Consider the following 21,746-nt stretch of genomic DNA (forward strand, 5'->3'; position numbering starts at 1 on the left):
TATGATACCCTGCACCTTCATGTAGCTAAACAAAAATAAAAGCTGAGCTGGGCTACTGTGGCCATTATAAGATATGCTGGTCATTGGGTTGTTATACTGAAGGAACATTTAATACGATTGATTTTGCTAAGTCTTTTGTAATTGCAATGTATGATGCTGAAACATAGGGTATTGCAGACATGTCCCTAAACGTTCCACCTTAGGTTGTCCTTAGACCACACATTCGAGTTCAGCTGCACCACCAGGCCTCCCAGCAGGTCTCGCTGGACTGCCTCTTTTCTATTAATAAACTCCAAATGCCAGAGGCCAGAGGAGGGAACCGTGTTATTGAGCTGAGTTTCTAGGCGAGGGGTTTTGGGGGGGGCAAAGATGTTGCTAGAGGGGTTCAGGGGGTTGTAGCCCCGGATAGAATCTCAAGGGTTACAACCAAAACGCTAGCTAGCCCCGAGTCCCAAAAGTCCTTATATTAGCGTAGCCCTGGATCTTTTCCAGACCTAGCGACACCCCTGAGGGAGGGGCAATGGGTAATTCGCAGCTAGGCGGGGAGAAAGGTGTGCCTGTATGATGGCGCCACCTGTAGGAAAGCGGGAAGAGCACCAGTTATGTTGCACTATTGTCTAGAAACCAACAAAGGCCGCAATAGCTCGGCGCGCTTCCTTTGCATGCTCTGAATGCGTGAGGCCGTCTGGTTGAGCAACCTTGGCAAGGTTTCCTGGACATCTTCTCTTGAGGGTGGTGTCTTGTAGATGGGAAGGCGGGCTATTCTGGGGTAGATGCACTCCAGCAGAAGGCCAAAAAAAAAACAAGCCTCTCTCGAGCATTTTGGTTCCTGTGGGGGGGTGGGGTGAGTGGAGCCCCCATCAGAGGCGTTGACAGGGTAGGACCTGAGCTGGCAAGGCGCACCCAAAATCTGTAAATGCCAACTCAGCAGCACTGTGTGGGCATTTGCAGATGTTCTCAGACTATGTCAATTCTGGAGAAGGTGGCCAGTCGAAAACGCAGGATCGGTCGCTTAATCCATACTGTTCCTGGAATTCGGGAACATTTACCAGGAGCTACAAAGGCTCCCGAGGCGCGTGCTTGGCCTAAATCCAAAATCTGAAAACCCACATAACCCTGAAAGTACGCCATCAACTAGGACCCCAATTCACTACACGCCGTGAGCAGCAACATTCAAAGCGTTTATCAGTAACTTTCCAATCCAAGTGCTAAGGGGAAGGGTCAGCAGGGGGCGCGGGGGGTTCTCTGGAGAAATACCGATGGCGGAGGACGCCATAGCAGTCTCACCTGCACCTGTCCACCTCCATAATTCCTCCCCCCTCACCCTCCAACAATCCGTAAAGTGGCCCCGGCGTCGCCTACTTACATTACGTCTGTCAGCTGCATGCCAGCGTCCCGGCGACTCCTCCCACAAACTGTGTGCCAGAGTTAGGCAGAGAGCGAAGGCCGGCGGCGAGAGTCGGGGGGAGCACGGGCACCCTGACCAGCCCGGGGCTCATCGCAGGGACTGCGCACCGTGCCCAGCCCCGTCACCAGGCAGGGCGGCGGCAGCAGCCGGAAGCCAGCCTCGGGTATCAGAAACATTCCTGGAATTAGCAAATACTGGCAGCTTGGCAGGCCCGCTTGCTTCCTGCTATCTCTCGCTCTGGCACACAAAGCATGGCATTGTTGTGCTGCTGTGAGAGTTGTCTTGCTTGCTTCGGTGTCCGCGAGAGGGAGGTTGAGTCACGGAGGAGGGATGCGACTCCGGGTGACTTGGGAGGGAGAAGCAGGCCCTTTGTTCGCGGACAGCGTCCCCCGGGCCTGTGAACGCTGCGCTCCAGAAACATCCACGCTTCTGCTTGGCAGTCGGCTTCCCACAGGTAATTTCATCAGACGAGCAAGCACCGCTATTTAGCTGGACACGAACTATTGCACCCAAAAGCTCTGAGGTCATGACCCCAGGTGCTAGCTGAACCACCTCCCCGCCCACACCCTCTCAAAACACCAACCACCTCAAAATCAGAGACGCTCCTACCTTATGTCTCGGAAAACGAAAGAGGATGTTACTTGGCCTGTGTGTCGGTTTCTCAAACTTCTCCTTGTTACCCTCCTGTGCAAAAGCGTCCCGCTTGTGGCAACAGGTGGTGAGATAGCTCAGCGGGTGAATGCTGCGAATGCAGGGCTCTTTGATTCCTCTCCGTGCTAGAGCTCGCTTGTTGATTGCAGGCCGGGCAGACGGATGTTTCTCAACTCGCATTAACATTTTAGCGCAACACGTACATTTTTATGAGGGGTCGGCAGAAGGATGCCAGTAAGCACCCGAGATTAAATTAATTTCCAAACAACGAGGAACAAGCCTGAAGGCGTACATATTAAATAACATCAAGTACATTTGTATTTGCCAGCCTAATGTAATATTTTTAATCTGTCCATAAACTGGGGAATTAGCAGGGCACCGCTGATTGCAGACAGCATGCCCCCCTCCGAATCCCCGCCCCCCCCCAGCGCGAGTGGATATCAGGAGAGACCCGTAAGGCAACTAAGGGCATGGCCTGCGCGATGGAAGGGGTGACACCTCTAGCATGAAAGGGGGTGCTGCAGGATGAGGGCTGACACCTAAAGGCAGGGCCTGTGGGGTGCATCTCTGGTATGAAAGGGGGGGTGCAGGGAAAGGGCTGACACCTAAAGGCAGGGCCTGCGGGGTATCGGCTTTAGCATGAAAGGGGTTGCTGCAGGGAAAGAGCTCTACCCCAAAGGCAGGGCCTGCGGGGTGACGTCTCTAGCATGAAAGGGGGTGCTGCAGGGAAAGGGCTGAACCCCAAAGGCAGGGCCTGAGGGGTAACGTCTCTAGCATGAAAGGGGGTGCTGCAGGGAAAGAGCTGAACCCCAAAGGCAGGGTCTGCAGGGTGACATCTCTAGAATGAAAGGGGGTGCTGCAGGGAAAGGGCCGACACCTAAAGGCAGGGCCTGCGGGTGACGTCTCTAGCATGAAAGGGGGTGCTGCTGGGAAAGGGCTGAACCCCAAAGGCAGGGCCTGAGGGGTAACGTCTCTAGCATGAAAGGGGGTGCTGCAGGGAAAGAGCTGAACCCCAAAGGCAGGGTCTGCGGGGTGACGTCTCAAGCATGAAAGGGGGTGCTGCAGGGGAAGGGCTTAACCCCAAAGGCAGGGCCTGAGGGGTAACGTCTCTAGCATGAAAGGGGGTGCTGCAGGGAAAGAGCTGAACCCCAAAGGCAGGGTCTGCGGGGTGACGTCTCAAGCATGAAAGGGGGTGCTGCAGGGAAAGGGCTGAACCCCAAAGGCAGGGCCTGAGGGGTGACGTCTCTAGCATGAAAGGGGGTGCTGCAGGCAAAGGGCTGACACCTAAAGGCAGGGCCTGAGGGGTAACGTCTCTAGCATGAAAGGGGGTGCTGCAGGGAAAGAGCTGAACCCCAAAGGCAGGGTCTGCGGGGTGACGTCTCAAGCATGAAAGGGGGTGCTGCAGGGGAAGGGCTGAACCCCAAAGGCAGGGCCTGAGGGGTAACGTCTCTAGCATGAAAGGGGGTGCTGCAGGGAAAGAGCTGAACCCCAAAGGCAGGGTCTGCGGGGTGACGTCTCAAGCATGAAAGGGGGTGCTGCAGGGAAAGGGCTGAACCCCAAAGGCAGGGCCTGAGGGGTGACGTCTCTAGCATGAAAGGGGGTGCTACAGGGAAAGGGCTGACACCTAAAGGCAGGGCCTGCAGGGTGACGTCTCTAGCATGAAAGGGGGTGCTGCTGGGAAAGAGCTGAACCCCAAAAGCAGAGCCTGTGAGGTGACATCCCTAGCATGAAAGGGGGTGTGGCAGGGAAAGAGCTGACACCTAGGGGCAGGGCCTGCGGGGTGACGTCTCTAGCATGAAAGGGGGTGCTGTAGGGAAAGAGCTGAACCCCAAAGGCAGGGCCTGCGGGGTAACGTCTCCAGCAAGAAAGGGGGTGCTGCAGGGAAAGGGCTGACACCTAAAGGCAGGGCCTGCGGGTGACGTCTCTAGCATGAAAGGGGGTGCTGCTGGGAAAGAGCTGAACCCCAAAAGCAGAGCTTGTGAGGTGATATCCCTAGCATGAAAGGGGGTGTGGCAGGGAAAGAGATGAACCCCAAAGACAGGGCCTGCGGGGTAACGTCCCCAGCAAGAAAGGGGGTGCTGCAGGGAAAGGGCCGACACCTAAAGGCAGGGCCTGCAGGGTAACGTCTCTAGCATGAAAGGGGGTGCTGCAGGGAAAGGGCTGAACCCCAAAAGCAGAGCTTGTGAGGTGATATCCCTAGCATGAAAGGGGGTGTGGCAGGGAAAGAGATGAACCCCAAAGACAGGGCCTGCGGGGTAACGTCCCCAGCAAGGAAGGGGGTGCTGCAGGGAAAGGGCCGACACCTAAAGGCAGGGCCTGTGGGGTGACGTCTCTAGCATGAAAGGGGGTGCTGCAGGGAAAGGGCTGAACCCCAAAGGCAGGGCCTGAGGGGTAACGTCTCTAGCATGAAAGGGGGTGCTGCAGGGAAAGGGCCGACACCTAAAGGCAGGGCCTGCAGGGTAACGTCTCTAGCATGAAAGGGGGTGCTGCAGGGAAAGAGCTGAACCCCAAAAGCAGAGCTTGTGAGGTGATATCCCTAGCATGAAAGGGGGTGTGGCAGGGAAAGAGATGAACCCCAAAGACAGGGCCTGCGGGGTAACGTCCCCAGCAAGAAAGGGGGTGCTGCAGGGAAAGGGCTGACACCTAAAGGCAGGGTTTGTGGGGTGCATCTCTAGCATGAAAGGGGGTGCTGCTGGGAAAGAGCTGAACCCCAAAAGCAGAGCCTGTGAGGTGACATCCCTAGCATGAAAGGGGGTGTGGCAGGGAAAGAGCTGACACCTAGGGGCAGGGCCTGCGGGGTGACGTCTCTAGCATGAAAGGGGGTGCTGCAGGGAAAGAGCTGACACCTAGGGGCAGGGCCTGCAGGGTGACATGTCTAGCAAGAAAGGGGGTGCTGCAGGGAAAGAGCTGAACCCCAAAGGCAGGCTTGCGGGGTAACGTCTCTAGCATGAAAGGGGGTGCTGCAGGGAAAGAGCTGAACCCCAAAGGCAGGGCCTGCGGGGTAACGTCCCCAGCATGAAAGGGGGTGCTGCAGGGAAAGAGCTGACACCTAAAGGCAGGCTTGCGGGGTAACGTCTCTAGCATGAAAGGGGGTGCTGCAGGGAAAGAGCTGAACCCCAAAGGCAGGGCCTGCGGGGTAACGTCCCCAGCATGAAAGGGGGTGCTGCAGGGAAAGAGCTGACACCTAAAGGCAGGGTCTGCGGGGTGACGTCTCAAGCATGAAAGGGGGTGCTGCAGGGAAAGAGCTGAACCCCAAAAGCAGAGCTTGTGAGGTGATATCCCTAGCATGGGTGTGGCAGGGAAAGAGATGAACCCCAAAGACAGGGCCTGCGGGGTGACGTCTCTAGCATGAAAGGGGGTGCGGCAGGGAAAGGGCACACCCCTAAATGCAGGGGATGAAACAGGTGACAGCAGGTGAGGACCATTTAATTATTATTTTTTTTTTTTTTTTTTGCTTTTGCATTTTTAAAGCGCTCACACAGCCCGGGGGCATCGATGTGCTGTTAGAGGAGTTTTTGACTTTGTTGCCCAGAGGTTTCTAAGAGCGGACCCGGGGATCGAACCTGTGTTGCTTCCTGTAGTCTTGCTTCCAAGGCGAGCACGTTGCCGCTGAGCTAGTCTCCGAGGTTGATCTCTGGGGAGGGCCAGGGTAGTAGCTATGTAAGTCCAGAAGAAACTGATAGCAGCCTTTCGCTAGCCGAGGTAATGCGCGCAGAGCATCGGGATAACTGTAAAGCATTTCATGCAGAACTCGCCTTCACTGCAAAGGTGTTCAAAGTGGCGGGTGACTTCACTCAATTTCACTCAAGAGAAATACATTCAACCCATTCACAATAGGCTTTTACTTTTTTAAAAAAGTCAACATGTATGCCACAAACCTGGACAATTTTTCGGATTGAGGCCTACTTCCTCGATGAAGAGCTGAATGGTTCCACACCGGTGCTACTTGTTCCCCACAGTTACACACCGGTGCTACCTGTTCCACACTGGTGCTACCTGTTCCCCACCGTTGTTACCTGTTCCACACCGGTGCTACCTGTTCCCCACGGTTACACACCGGTGCTACCTGTACCACACCGGTGCTACCTGTTCCCCACCGTTGTTACCTGTTCCACACCGGTGCTACCTGTTCCCCACGGTTACACACCAGTGCTACCTGTTCCACACTGGTGCTACCTGTTCCCCACCGTTGTTACCTGTTCCACACCGGTGCTACCTGTTCCCCACGGTTACACACCGGTGCTACCTGTACCACACCGGTGCTACCTGTTCCCCACCGGTGTTACCTGTTCCACACCGGTGCTACCTGTTCCCCACAGTTACACACCGGTGCTACCTGTTCCACACCAGTGCTACCTGTTCGAACACTGGTGCAATCCGTTCCCCACAGTTACACACTGGTGCTACCTGTTCCCCACCGGTGCTACCTGTTACACACCGGTGGTATCTGTTACACACCGGTGGTATCTGTTACACACCGGTGCTATCTGTTACCCACCAGTGCTACCTGTTACCCACCGGTGCTACCTGTTACCCACCGGTGCTACCTGTTCCACACCGGTGCTATCTGTTACACACCGGTGCTATTTGTTACACACCGGTGCTATCTTTTACCCACCAGTGCTACCTGTTCTACACCGGTGCTACCTGTTCTACACCGGTGCTACCTGTTCTACACCGGTGCTACCTGTTCTACACCGGTGCTACCTGTTCCACACCAGTGCTATCTGTTACACACCGGTGCTATTTGTTACACACCGGTGCTATCTGTTACCCACCAGTGCTACCTGTTCCATACCGGTGCTACCTGTTCTACACCAGTGCTACCTGTTCCACACCGGTGCTACCTGTTCCACACCGGTGCTACCTGTTCCACACTGGTGCTACCTGTTCCACACTGGTGCTACCTGTTCCACACTGGTGCTACCTGTTCTCCACCGCCACCGCACTGTTGCACGTGTTTGGAGTCTTGGGACCCGCTGCTACTACAGACCCAGTGGCTGTACGCTGCCGAGAGCTGTGTTTGGTAGTGGTTGGTTGTGCTTGTAATGCTGCAAGTGCAGCACGCCTATGACTTACCTCTACTGTGGTCCTATAGTTGTAGTATATTTAACGTGTGGTTTTTATTTGAGTTTAATAGAAGTGTTGTGTTTATAACGAATGGTTTAAAAATAAATGTACTTATATTTTTCTACCTGAAACCTTGAGTCAGTGTTTGCTTGAGTCACAGTAATTGAGGTCCCTTTGTGTAATCTCTTCTACTGCTCATATACTCTCGAGATAAGCCTGGCTGCTCCGCCACTGCTACCACTCTGACTTAGTAGTACAGGCTTGTACCAAAAGTAAAACTTGTATTGCCACCTGTAGTCTTAATTGTGTGTAGTGGTCCCTAAGGGCGCTGCACGGGATTCTGCCTAACACTGGTGTACAGCGGTGAGGATTTGGAAGTAGAGTGATTACACTTAGAGTGCTGCTATTGCTTGGGTTCAACTAACCACAAGGCTAACACCACTAATTCTATTTAACTAAGGAATCATGTCAAATATGGAAAACTACACTGAAGAGAGACTTGTACTCTATACTGCCGAGGTTCTGAGAACCATGTGTAGGGATAAGAATATCTCTGGTAAAGGAAAGAAATCTGAGCTGGTTGCAAAATTAATGGGAAAAAACCTGGAGAGTGGGTCAGAAGGACCTACCACTCCAGCAAATGTGGATTTTGATGTTTCTGATTCTGAGAGTGTTAATTCTGAAGAAGTAGATGAGTACTTGCTAGGAAACCCTACAACTCCCTTCCCTGCTCAGAATGCACAACCTCTGTCCACAGGGACCCCCACAGGTCCTACACTTACTCCTGAGTTTATTGCACTTGAGAAAATGAGACTTGAATTGGAAGTGAAACGTAGTTGCACAAACTGCCATGAAACATCAAGAGTTAAGAATTAAGAGAAATGGAGCTGAACCATGAACTAGAAATGAAGAAACTGTCTCTAGAAAATGCTTCTCTCCCAGAGTCTTCTAGGTCTTCAAGCCCTAGGAGACCCCCGTATCCCCAAGGAAATGATTGGTATGTATGAGACTTAACTTGATATTTTGGATTGGTTAGCACTGTTTGGGTACAATCATGGGATTCAAGGTATCTCAGGGAATCAGTTGATTCCTTGGCTTTTCTCTAGGTTCCCCCTGTTGCAAGTGATGCTGTAATGGAGTTGGGGGAGGAGGATAAACAGGATTATGAATGTGTGAAACTAGCATTAATATCTATGTTTGGGAAGACCCCTTCCCAGTATCTTAAGAAGTTTAGAACCCTCAAAAAGCATGATGGTAACCCTTGGGCTACCTGGGTGTGTGAAGGTTTGACAAACTTAGATGGTTGGGTTAAGGGTTACAAAGTGAACACTTATGAAGGTTTGATGAATCTTGTAATGTTGGAGTCTATTTTTGATGTCTGCTCTCCTGAGCTTAAACAGCACTTGGCTGATTCAAAGGAGATAGATCCTAAGAAGCTAGCTAAGGCTGCTGACTTGTGGGTTGCCAACAGGGCCACTCACAAGGATTCTGGGGCTACTCAGAAGAAGGATGAGGGGAAGCAGCCAAAGAAAGACAACAAAGAGAATTCCAATAATTCCAATCCAAAAGAAGGCCCCAAACATAACCAGGGTAAGCCACAAGGTAAACCGAATCAGGCTAGTGTATCTCCTGGGTCCACACCAGATGGAGGCCAGGGCAAACCCCCATTCCAAAGAGCATTTGGAAAATGCTTTGTTTGTGGGTTGCCTGGTCATGTGAAAGGAGATCCCAAGTGTAAGGGTAAACCTTCAGGGATCAACACTGTCTCCTTAGCCTTCTCCCAGGTGGATTAAGTACCTATGACCAGTGGAAACTTTCAGCTACTAGCTGATGAGTCCATGAGAGTCTCAGCTAGTGTTTCTTTAGTGTCTTTGGGTCTTTGGGAACAACAGAACTTAGATGTCTATAACTCAATCCCAGATAATACTAAAGAGTATTATGAAGATAGTGTTCTTGTGAATGGTCAGGAGACCCCTGCCACCTGAGACACTGGAGCCATCATAACTGTGGTTGATGAATGCTTTTTCAAAGTGGCGGATGTTGCTAAGGCACCCAAACACTTAACCAAGTTAGCTGCAGGCCCTGTGCAAATGGTTCCCCAGTTACCAGCTCTCATCCAGTGTAATGACATGACTGTCAGAATACCTGTAAGTGTGCAAAATAACATTTCTGGGAGGGTCCTGTTGGGTAATGACCTTAAAACTCTCGGAGTTGTGTCCAGCACCCCCAGGCCCCCCAGCAGAAGGAAGCAGGAGCTCACAAGGTCTGCAAGGGAGAGAACCTTAAGAGGCTCTCCTGGGGACATGATAGAGGAAGCTATCACCCCAAGTCCACAGGACTTACTGACATTGCAGAACAAGAAAAGACAAAGGGGAAACCTAAGTCTGCCAGCAAGAAACCAGCAAGCACTCCTGTGCCCAGAAGGACATCTCCAAGACTGTCCAAAGTCACACCTGTGACTCCCACAGCAGCTGAGGCTGAGTGTGAGGTTCAACCCTGTATGGTCAAACTAGATACTGAGGAATCAGATCTAGAAGAGGATCTGACCTTGGTTGGAGATCTTGACCCTGTTGACCATCCTGAGCTGCAGTCTTTACTGGCAGAAGGTGGGCCCAACAGAGAAGATTTCAGTAAGGGACAAAGAGAGTGTCCTACCTCGGAAGGTCTTTGCCAACAGGCAGCTTCTCAGCTCAATGGGACTGAGCCTGGGAAGTATAGGTTGCACTGGGAAGATGGCCTCTTCTACAGCGAACCAACTGAGTCAACCCCTGGAGACTACAGAAGACTTGTAGTACCTCTAGTGAACCGACTCAAGTTTCTGCAGTTAGCCCACGAGGTACCTTTGGGTGGTCACATAAGTTTTAAGAAGACCAAAGAAAGGCTATCGCTGCACTTCTACTGGCCTAAGATGGGTACAGAAGTAGACAAGTTCTGCAGAAGCTGCCACACTTGCCAAACCTCTGACAAGAGTGGATCCAAGAATGTGGCATCCTTAATGCCTCTCCCAGTGGTGGGAATTCCTTTTTGAGAGGGTTGGGATTGACATTGTTGGTCCTCTTGACCCTCCCACAACTTCGGGCAACATATTTATCCTGGTTGTAATGGACCAAGCCACTAGATTTCCTGAAGCCATACCTATGAGGACTGTTACGGCTCCGACTGTAGCTAAGGCCCTACTTGGTATTTTTACCAGAGTAGGTTTTCCTAAGGAGGTGATATCTGACAGAGGATCAAATTGTATGTCCCACTACATGCAAACCATGTGGAAAACCTGTGGAGTCACTTACAAGTTCTCAACTACCTACCACCCCAAACCAATGGGTTGGGAAAGAGGTTTAACAGAACTATGAAGAGCATGATAGGTGCTTTAGAAGAACCCCTTAAAAGAAAGTGGGACCTTCTACTGCCATGCCTTCTCTTTGCATATAGAGAAGTCCCTCAGGAGGGAGTAGGATTCAGTCCCTTCGAACTTCTCTATGGCCATCCAGTCAGAGGTCCATTGGCCCTGATTAAGGAGGGGATGGAGAGTGCTCCTTCCCCAAGCCAGTCAGAGTGACTGACTATGTGATAAGTCTCCGGAGGAGAATGTCACACATGATGGCAGAGGCAAGTGATAACTTGAAGGCTGGTCAAGCTCTGGTCAAACATTGGCATGACCAGAAGGCTAATATGGTTGAGTTTACTCAAGACTAGTTTGTTCTTGTTATGGTCCCCACAAGGCAGAGGGCCTTGCAGGACAAATGGATAGGGCCCTTCAAGGTTGTGGGTAAACTTGGAGAGGTGAACTATCTGGTGGACAAGGAGGCTCCCAGAGTTTTTTGCACCAACCGTTTAAAGGCTTATGTCTCCAGACCTGACATAGGAGCTTTGCTTCTAGCTTCAGCTCAGGAGGAGGAGGAGAGTGAACCTCTACCTGACCTCCTTGGAGGCTTACCTTTAGATGAGCAAGTGGAAGGAGTTAATCTCTCTTCCAGTCTCACATCTGACCAGCAGGATGAGTGCAAGTTACTGTTGAATCAGTTTGCCTCCCTGTTCTCACTTTCACCAGGCTTGACCCCTTGGGGCCAGCATGACATACACACTGGTGACTGTTTGCCTGTCAAAAGCAGGGGGTACAGAATGTCAGACCATGTCAGATCCCACATAAGGAATGAGGTCAACAAGATGCTTGAACTTGGGGTTATAGAACCCTCTACTAGCCCATGGTCTAGCCCAGTTGTGCTTGTACCAAAGGCAAGATCCAAGGAGTTGAGATTCTGCCTGGATTATAGAGCTCTAAATGCAGTCACTACGACTGATGCCCATCCTTTGCCTAGGACAGATGAGCTGGTGGACAAACTTGGTGCAGCCAAGTACCTCAGCACATTTGACCTAATGTCAGGCTATTGGCAAACAGCCCTGACAGACCATGCCAAGGGGAAAACTTCATTCTCCACATAGCTGGCCTCTACCAATTCAAGATAATGCCCTTTGGATTAAAGAATGCACCTGCTACATTTCAGAGGATGGTCAATCAAGTTCTGAATGGGATGGAGGACTTCTGCATGGCATACTTGGATGACATTGCAGTGTTCAGCCCTGCATGGAAAGAACATGTTGAATACCTAGGTTATGTATTGCAGGCCCTTGAACAGGCCCATCTGACCATAAAGGCAAGCAAATGTCAAATTGGTCAGAGTTCAGTGGTCTACCGTGGACATGAGGTAGGAGGAGGTGAAATAAGGCCACTGGCTAGCAAAGTACAAGTTGTACAAAACTGGGCCACCCCTACTACTCAAACCCAAGTGGGAGCCTTCCTAGGTCTCACAGGCGATTATAGGAACTTCATAGAGAAATATAGGACCATAGCCTCTCCCTTGAATGTCATCTCCTCTCCCAAATTTCCTAAAACGGTCAGGTGGAATGAGGAGTGCAATCAAGCCTTTGAAGGCCTAAAGAAAGCCCTTTGTCAAGCTCCAGTCCTAAGAGCTCCTGACTATCACCAGCCCTTCATTGTACAAACTGATGTTTCTAATGTAGGTGTAGGCGCAGTCCTTAGTCAACTGGATGAGAAAGGTAGGGAGCATCCCATTTGTTTCATCAGCAGGAAGTTAAAGAATCCTGAGACAAGGTGGGCAACAATAGAAAGAGAATGCTTTGCTATTGTCTGGGCTCTGAAGAGGTTTAGACCATACTTGTATGGATCTACCTTCACTATTCAGACTGACCACCAACCCTGGAGATGGCTGATGCAAATGAAAGGGGAAAACCCAAAGTTACTCAGATGGTCAATCTGCCTGCAAGGATTTGATTTTTCCATCGAGCACAGAGCAGGAAGTCACCACCAAAATGCTGATGGTCTCTCTAGGATGTGTGTAACCGACTAGAGGTATGAGGTCCATCCAGGAGTGGATTAAATCCTCCTGTCACTTAGTCTGGGGGGGGGCGAGTGTTTGGGAGAATTCTCATTTATGGCTAATTTCCCTCACCTAGGTGAGTCCTCCAGCAGCTTTGCTGGATCTCTGGAGTTTCTTTTTTTTCCACTTGGTAAGAGTGAGAGCTTTTCCCCCACTCTTCCCTATGTTTTGCTATGTGCTTCTACCTGTTTTTGTGATTGTGGACTCTGAAGTACACCACTTCAGTAGCCCCCTTCTTTTTGTGTGTCGCACAGGACCTCCAGTGCCGTGGCACAGGGTTGTCTTTGAGACTTCCCTCGACTCCATTTCTGAGGCGACTACTGTCCCACAGAAAAGGGTAAAGTTACCTTTAACTTTAGTCAATCTACCACAGATCCAGTACACCCCATCTTCCATGGAGTACTGGAAAGGGTTAACTTGTATCCCTTTTTATCTGTACCTCCTAGAGCATTGTTTCGCTCTTTTAACATTTAGACTTGGCTGGTGGCAGTGGTATCTACCCTAACTTTTCTACCGCGATTATATTAGATAAACGTGGTACTGTTCTTGGCTATTATATTAGCCTCGAACATAAACCCGCTTGACCAAATCATCTTTCATTTGGCTCCGGTTGGGTTTATTCGCCATTGCTTTTTGTTAAAGTCCTTCTTGTGTTTTACTTTGCGCGGCAAACTAGGTTCGCCTTCTTTGTTCACCGTCTTTTGGTGGGCTTTCTGTTCAGAAGCCCTCCACCAGGCACCTGGGTGTCTAGGTGGGTTGAATGTGAGGGAGAGGTGTAGTCACCCCCTGCACAGGGTATCCTAGGAAACCCAAGTCACACTTTGTCATGATTGGCCAGGGTAGTTGTCCGGGCTGGACAACCCCCCTGCTGGGTGATTGACAGCCAGGCTGTGTGAATGGGGGTTTTCCGCATAAAAGGCAGGTCTCTTGGGCTAGAAGTCAGAGAGTCGCCACTGGAACTACAAGGAACCGAAGAGAAGCGGAGAGAACGACGGCTGCTGCAATTCCCCCATCGCGGTGAAGCCCTGCTGCAGTCATGAGCTATCTGCCCTTCAACGACTCAGAGAAGATCCAGTACAGAGTCTTCTTCCCTTGAGCTTGGTGGGGATAACCAGCTCATCTTCTACAGCCAGAGGATCCTCTTCTGTGGTCAAAATCACTGCACACTGCTGTAGTGGTCCGGATAGCCACCTGAAGAGCCTCTCCTGTTTCTTAAGGAGCACACCTTTTATTCTTTGTCGCTGCTGCCGGCCTCATCCCTGTGTGGAATCGTGGGTCTGCGGGAAACCAACAGGAACAACTGCCAGGGCACCAGCTGCATCATTGGAACAAGGTACTGTGTTCTGTTGAGGAAACTGGGTGAACTCCTTTTCTTCATCTCCAAGGCTTGCCCTTGTCTTCCCTCCTTCTTATAACTTTTGCTTCCAAACATTGACAATATCGAAGTACTTTTGGCTACGTGGAATCGTGAACTGTCTGACCGTGTGATCTTCGGCAACTGGCCCCGGTGTCTTTCGACCCTGGCTCTGGCCCTTTGACTTTTGAACTCCTGTCTCTGAATGTTTCTTGATTCTGCCTGCCTAACCAAAATATTGCCTGTGATATTTGCCTCCAACTCCCTCTGGGTATCTCAGGTGATAAGTGTGTTTTTGTCCCGGTAGCATTTCATGTCACGGATACGCGTTTGTTTAGTAGACCGAACTGTCAAAAAGTGATCGCAATCGTATTCGCGGTAACGTATTTTGTTCGTAACACCGGTCCATTCAAACACAGGGTACTTACCTTGAGACTTACTGTACAAAGTGAATTGGTTAGTTGTAGTATATTTAACGTGTGGTTTTTATTTGAGTTTAATAGAAGTGTTGTGTTTATAATGAATGGTTTAAAAATAAATGTACTTTTATTTTTCTACCTGAAACCTTGAGTCAGTGTTTGCTTGAGTCACAGTAATTGTGGTCCCTTTGTGTAATCTCTGCTACTGTTCATATACTATTGAGATAAGCCTGGCTGCTCCGCCACTGCTACCACTCTGACTTAGTAGTACAGGCTTGTACCAAAGGTAAAACTTGTACTGCCACCTGTAGTCTTAAACGTGTGCAGGGGTCCCTAAGGGCACTGCACGGGATTCTGACTAACAACATGTTTCTGTTCAACAACATAAATAATGAACATTCATCAGGAGAAGGACAATTACAACGAGAAACCTAGTTCTTTTAGGGTCACAGACTTGATCTGGGTCAATTTCATAGCACCTGCAGAGTTAAAAAGAATATAAAAACAAAGGTTGGGAGCACGGATTATGCTTTTTGATGAAAAGCTAATGCTGGTGCTTTTCTTGTACTTTGTACAGTATAGGACAGATCTTCTCTCCTTTTCCAACTGATCTTTTGAAGTTGCGAGCCCCCACAAGCACCGATCAAGGTAATATCACCTTTTTCTCGTCCTAAGTTCATTTTATGAGAACTTTACATTGAAACGTAGCTATTTTTAGCTGACCTTTGCTATGAAATTGACCCAGATCAAGTCTGTGACCCTATAAGAACTAGGTTTCTCGTTGTAATTGTCCTTCTCTGATGAATGTTCATTATTTATGTTGTTGAACAGAAACATGTTGAGACAGCTCTCTGGACTGATAACAGAGAAAGTATAAAAAGATTTACTAATCCTAATGGAGCTTTGTACACATCAAGTTTTTCGTGGTGTACCTTGCCTTTTCTTGAATTTGTGTTAACTAGCATCTACTGCCCTTGATGTATTCCTATGTTTTTCTGTGTAGTTCTGTGTATTTTCCTTATGTGGACCGCTGAATTTAATTATGTTTTTTAACTTGCTTGATTTATTATTAAAAATTGTGTTGTAACATTTTAGATGCGTCAGGTCCCTCCCTGGTCATTGTTGTGATCAGCACCTGTATCATAGCTCTGTCTCTCATTTGTACTTTGATATATATCCACCCGGATCTAGACAGAGTAGGCCTCTCTAACGTGTAGTTGGATAGCTATCTACCGGGTTTCCTCCCTGATACCAAGGTGTGAGAGTAGAAAACATGTTCTGGCTCCACTATAAGGCATCTTCAGGGAGAGAGCTCCTTTGGGCCACTTCTGGTGCCTTGAGGTACTGTGCCGAGAACAAACTTGGGGATAGAAGTTAAACTCTACCACCTAGTTACACGCGCGGCAGGTCAAGCACTGTTTAGCATTTTGTCCTGTGGCAACATTGTTCCAAGTAATCAAAGTAAACTGCCACAAACCAGGGGATCCTGTGGGACAACAATCCATCTTTTACTCATGCAATCATTTTGACAGCCCAAAATAGTACTTCCCATTGCATATGATGAGGAAAATCCTCTCCTACCCTAACACCTATGAGCATACATCCTCCACTCCCCACCCTACCTGAGACCCCGGCATCTGCACCTCGCTGTTTGATTATAAAGCGCTCTGTTGCTTCCTGAAGCTAGGTCTGATAATAATACCCAAGTGTGCTCCATAACAGCGATGTAGCTCAAGCTCTCGTTATGTCCAGACACACTACTGAAATCCTATGTAAATTGGACTCAACAAGGGCTCGCACAACTGCATCTTCTCCAAAACAAGGCCGCCAGATCCATCGGCTACCCTTAAACGTTGGGGCTCGATCACCCCTGCCTTGAAATCTCTGAAATGGCGGCCTGTGGACCACAGGATCACCTTTAGGGCCCTTTGCATTTGCCATATGTACCTCTCCAACAAAGGCTGTACCTGTCGCACCCATTTTACTAAGAGACATGTCCCTTTCAGAAACCTCACATCTGCCTCTCAGAACTTCCTCACCTTTCGAAAGTTCCACAGAAATTGCCATTGCGGCGGCTCCCTTGCTGACTAGGTACCAAACTCTGGCACAATCCCTCATGGGAAAATCAGAACTGAACTTCCACAAGTTCTCCTGCAAACTGAAAGTCTAACTTATGCCAACTGTTTCCTAAGAGTCCTAGCCCGCACCTGTTTTCCACTCGCCCCTTTGATTGATTGATTGAATTATTTACAACGCGCACCGGACAAAACCAATTGTATCATCATACAGGGGTCGACCAAGATCAACCACCTGAGAGATTCCTGCCAGATTCCACAAACACTGGTGCTCGAGCAAATCAGCCAGTTTACCAAGTTTCCTAAGTTTAACAGAAAAGATCATTCTTCAGAGCTTTCCGAAAAGCAGTACGTGTTTTTGGTGCTCGGATTTCTATTGGAAGCTTATTCCAAAGCTTTGGGCCATATATTCCAAACCTTTGGTCACCCCTAAATACATATCTAGAAGGGGGAACCCACAGCAGTAGCTTGTCACAGGAGCATACCTGGTGGGATGGGGTATACAACTTGATTTTATCCACAAGGTAATAGGAGCCAACTGCTTAAAATATTTAAATACCATGCAGATGATTATAAAATCTATCCGTTCCTTCACTGCAAACCAATGCAGTGACCACAGCAAGTCTGAGATTGGGGACGATTTTCCCACCCTAAAAATAAGTCTCACAGCTGCATTTTGGGCTATCTGCAGTCTCCGGACTTGAATAATCGGGATTCCTATCAGCAGAGCATTGCAGTAGTCCAAACGTGAATTTGTGAGAGTCCCTACAACTGCTGCATAGTCCTTAACTGGTATAAAAGGGAGGATCTGTCTTAACAGGTGTAGGCTGCACAAAAACTGATTGAACCTTTGCACTCACCTGTGCCTTGCTCCCCATGTTTTATCTTGGGTGCTAGAGCCAGATGTGAGCCTAGGAGACAGGGTGCGCCTACAATGTTCCAGTCGATGTTTTGGACAAAACAATGCTACCTTGGTTTTCCCGGTATTCCACAACAGCTGGTTCGAACACATCCATGCTTGAACTTCCTTCAAGCAACGTTCCACTATCTAGTGGAATAACTATCGTTGCTAGTTATGCTTTGCATATTTTATGCTCCCATTTTTTTTGCATCCAGGGATATACCCTTTTGTACTGTGATCTATGCAATTGTATTCCTTTCCCTCTGCTTAGAAGCAGTCGCGGAGCGATTTGGCTCTTCACAAAGCTTCAAAACAAAAAAAAAGAAAGTTTCAAACTATTCCCCAAAATACATTATTGTAACTAAGAGCAACTGGTCAAGCCTACCTGTTGTTACAATGCTACTTCATTGTATCCTTTCTAGAACCATCCTTCTCCGAGTCCCTCTCAGCACAGCAAAATAAATGACGAAGAAAGACCTTCATCGTTCTTCATTACGAGCACCTGCTGAGCTGACCTGTGGTAGTGGAATCCTCTCCGATACCCACCTGCAAATGGATCCTACTTGCCAGATTTCTGCTTCCGGCCTGAGCTTGTGAAAGAACCACCCAAGGGAACAAGTCTTGCTGATTCAGAGGTCACGTACAATGCGTTGGTCTCCAGCAACCCCTAGTCATTACAGCTTTTCCAGCAACCCCTAGTCATTACAGCTTTTCCAGAAACCCCTAGTCATTACAGATTTTCCAGCAACCCCTAGTCATTACAGATTTTCCAGCAACCCCTAGTCATTACAGATTTTCCAGCAACCCCTAGTCATTACAGCTTTTCCAGCAACCCCTAGTCATTACAGCTTTTCCAGAAACCCCTAGTCATTACAGATTTTCCAGCAACCCCTAGTCATTACAGATTTTCCAGCAACCCCTAGTCATTACAGCTTTTCCAGCTACCCCTAGTCATTACAGCTTTTTCAGCAACCCCTAGTCATTACAGCTTTTCCAGAAACGCCAGTCATTACAGCTTTTCCAGCTACCCCTAGTCATTACAGCTTTTTCAGCAACCCCTAGACATTACAGCTTTTCCTTCACACTTTTCCAGCAACCCCTAGTCATTACAGCTTTTTCAGCAACCCCTAGACATTACAGCTTTTCCTTCACTGCAGGACTGCTTCACTGAGGGCACCCATTGAGAGGAACCACAGGCAGTTAGCCGGCTTTAGACATCGCCTGCGACCAGCTCCAGTGAACTGAGCTCTGTAAACTCTTTAAACTCTGAAAACATGTTGTACTACAGGTGTCCATTACATTTGTTGGAAGGAAAAAATCATAAGAAATTCTAGGGACCCCTTCATTAAGAATTTGCAATTTGTGGTGTACTTGTTGGTTTGTGGGTCCTATTTTAATCCATAATTAGATTTCCATTAATTCAGATCACTCTGTCTGGATCACACCTTCATCTCCTCTCCATTGGTAACAATTTCAAGTTGTAACATACTACCTACACATAAAAAGTGACTCACACCTGGGGATCATCACATGCACGGAACACACTACTTTGTGCTCGCTGATGGTCCATTACCACTCGTCAATAGCTTGCAGCGAGTGCACATTTGGATGCCTGCCTTTGCTGCTTTGTATTGTGCTTGTTGGTTTCTTATGTAGTCTAGCTCTTGTACGAGGGTCAGTCTTGAACTCAGCCACGCTACCAAAAGGAGAGTCATGGGTATTTGAAGGAGTCTTTTACCACTGTGGCTGTACACAGTTGGTTCAGAGGTCTTGCAGAATTTGTATGAGCGTGCATTCTCTCCCAATTGAACTCTCCAGTTGATATCGTAAACCGCACCAACTCCACCTACTCGCCCTGCACATTTTCCCTGTGATCATTTTGACGCGTTTTTCCTTCCCATTGAGGACACTTTTGCATTCATATTCACTAACATTAACTGCACCCCCTCACCAAATATTGGGCTCCAAAGTACACATTGCTGCCCGCTTCTCTTTTTTGCACCCTGGTACACAGCCAGGGAGGCTTAGCGGCAAGCCTTCCTAGGACCTAAACAAAGTTCTCAGGAGGGTTTGCATGGGGGTGCGGGGGTGTTGGATTTTATTTGTTTGTTGAGTTCCCTCATAAGTGGTATTTAATGCACACTCAAAAAAACAGCAGCAAGTCGTTCATGTTGCAGGAGAAGCCATTAGCTTGACTGGCAGCAAAGTGATTACAGGTAAGGACTTAGAAAAGTGAAACTTGTACATGTACTTGGGTGTGCTGATTTTTCCAAGCTTTAAGTCTGTGTGCGGAAATGTTGGGCACGAGCAAGCGCAGGCAGTAGACCCAAACCCCTACCAGAAGCAGGCTGTGTTAGTGATACTCAAGTAAGGATTAAAGGATTCTTATGGTCTCGGGAGGGTAGCACAGGATCAAGTGCTTGCCTTGGAGCAAGACGATATGGGGCAACACAAGCAACAAAGGTTCGATCCCCAGGTCCGCACTTAGAAACCTCTGGCTATTAAGCTCGTTATAAATAACCTATCATATAATATCATGCCACAGTTACTCCTCGGAAGAGAGGTAACTTCATTTAAAACAATTCTTAAATTAAAAAACGTACTTAAAGTGAATAGCATTGAAAGTAAAAAAATGCACTGAGGTGCCCATAAACCAAGTTACACATCTTTATAGTAAAGCAAGGTAGGATTTGTAGATGATAAAAAAGCAAAAAGAGATTTCAAACTGAAGGGAGAGGTTATATTGAACTATGATCTGATCCCACAGGTGGGATTTTGTAAAACCACGTATCTTCATTAACTATTTAATTACTGTTATTGCTTATATAGCGGAATATAGCCCATTAGCAGCACAGTGCCAAGCACAACCATAATCTCAAGGGCAGAGAAGGAGAGGAAAGAGTTAATGAAGGAGGGATGTTTTTAGCAAAGCCGTATCGATGACTGATTTCATAAGTCAGGGAACCAAACAAAGTGACATGATTAACCCTAGATGTATAATCTGGAATCAATTGACAACACAAACTAATAAAAAAGTCGTTTTTTATTTCCATAAAAGGTATAGTCAATTGTATACTTTTGCATGGCAACTTATTTAAAGGTGCTTTAAAACAACCCACAAATATGTATAGCTCATTGGTCTAGTAACAAGATCCTTGTAAGCCGCTTTCTGATATGTCACTATAACTGTATAGAAAGCTGGTATAGGGAAACGTGTTACTAGACCAAGGGGCTACCCGAGACATAATGGAGTGGGGGCTTCAGAGTCCTGCTTCAAATCCCTGTACCCTGCCAGATCCAGATTTGGCAGTTTTAGACCATGACAAATATAGCTCCTGCTCAGGGCTGAAGTCAGGGAAAGGGGAGGGGGTCCCAATGCTGGAGAGACCATTGACGTTAGCCCTCAGAGCAGTTCCATGACAGTCCTGGAGAGTCCAGGACCTGGATACCCTTCTGTGGAGGATCCCATTTGTCAGAGGGGACCCTGCAAAAATTTCCTCAGGAATTAGGCGAGAGTGTGGGAGACCAGATGCAGCCCCCTAAAGCGCTGGGAGGGTCCTTTGCTTCTGGAGGGAACCCTGCAGGAAATCGAAACTAGTAACCCGAGGGAAGAAAAACAGAAAGGTTCCCTATACACAGTCACTTTGCAGGCACGCGTTCGGCAGGAGAGGTTACAGTGGAGACTCACCCAGCACAGCAGGCAGGTCAGGACATGGAAGAAAACCAAGAGGCTCAACAACAGAGCACCGCCGTAGGGCTGTGATCCACTGGAGCAAAGCTCTAAAGAGAACACAATAATTCCACACAAAACCAAGATGGCCGCTGCTGAGTTTTAAAGCCTCTGGACCCCTGAGGACCCTCAACAGCTAAGGCAAAGAAAAGACGTACACAGCAGAGCCTGTATGTAGGCTACGGAGAACGCCAACTGAGTACAAGCAATCAGAGATTTTGGTAGGTCAGAGCCTGAGGAGGGACACCTACGCAAAGCCAGAGCAGTATAGGGAATATAGAACACTACGCCAGGAGCGAGAAAGCACAAAGACGTGGCTAATCACACCAGATTACAGGAAAGACGAGGAGCACACGGTTGCCCATGAGGCCTCAGACCACTACAGGCGTAGAGTGGCCTAGAGAAGCTTGGAGGCCTGATGCTGCTATTGGCCTTATATGGGCCAAGCGGTCTGAGGAGCTAGAAAAGGTGATGCACTGGGAGCTGGCCCCTATATCCTTATATCTTTGATTGAGCTAGGCACTATATCCTTGAGGGAGTTGGGGGCTATAGCCTTGATTCAGCTGGGCACTATATCCTTAACTGAGTTTCTGGGTAATATCTCGGACTACATCCCTAAAGGATGGAATGGGCACTATATTCCTTGGAGCAAGAAGTAGTGAACCATGCACCATGACCCTGGGGGGATTGCAGGTGGCGAGCCGGGCACTACAGCCCTGCAAACCTTCCGTGAGACAGCTGC

At 48.7% G+C, this 21,746-nt stretch overlaps 1 protein-coding gene across 3 annotated transcripts in view; it reads right to left on the reverse strand.

Moving 5' to 3' along the window:
• ZBTB20 (zinc finger and BTB domain containing 20) overlaps positions 1-21,746 on the reverse strand; it is a 3,989,371-nt gene that overhangs the window by 1,216,298 nt on the left and 2,751,327 nt on the right. The window contains exon 1 of one of the 3 annotated variants that reach the window (XM_069635903.1): positions 1,367-1,648. The exons of the other annotated variants lie outside the window; for them this stretch is intronic. The gene's annotated coding sequence lies outside the window, so the exon portion shown is untranslated. Of the gene's footprint in view, positions 1-1,366; positions 1,649-21,746 lie in introns of those variants that run through there. 3 annotated transcript variants of the gene reach the window in all.

The sequence above is a fragment of the Ambystoma mexicanum genome, chromosome 7p (assembly GCF_040938575.1).
Source record: "Ambystoma mexicanum isolate Mex_15411 chromosome 7p, UKY_AmexF1_1, whole genome shotgun sequence".
In the NCBI taxonomy this organism is placed as follows: domain Eukaryota; kingdom Metazoa; phylum Chordata; class Amphibia; order Caudata; family Ambystomatidae; genus Ambystoma; species Ambystoma mexicanum.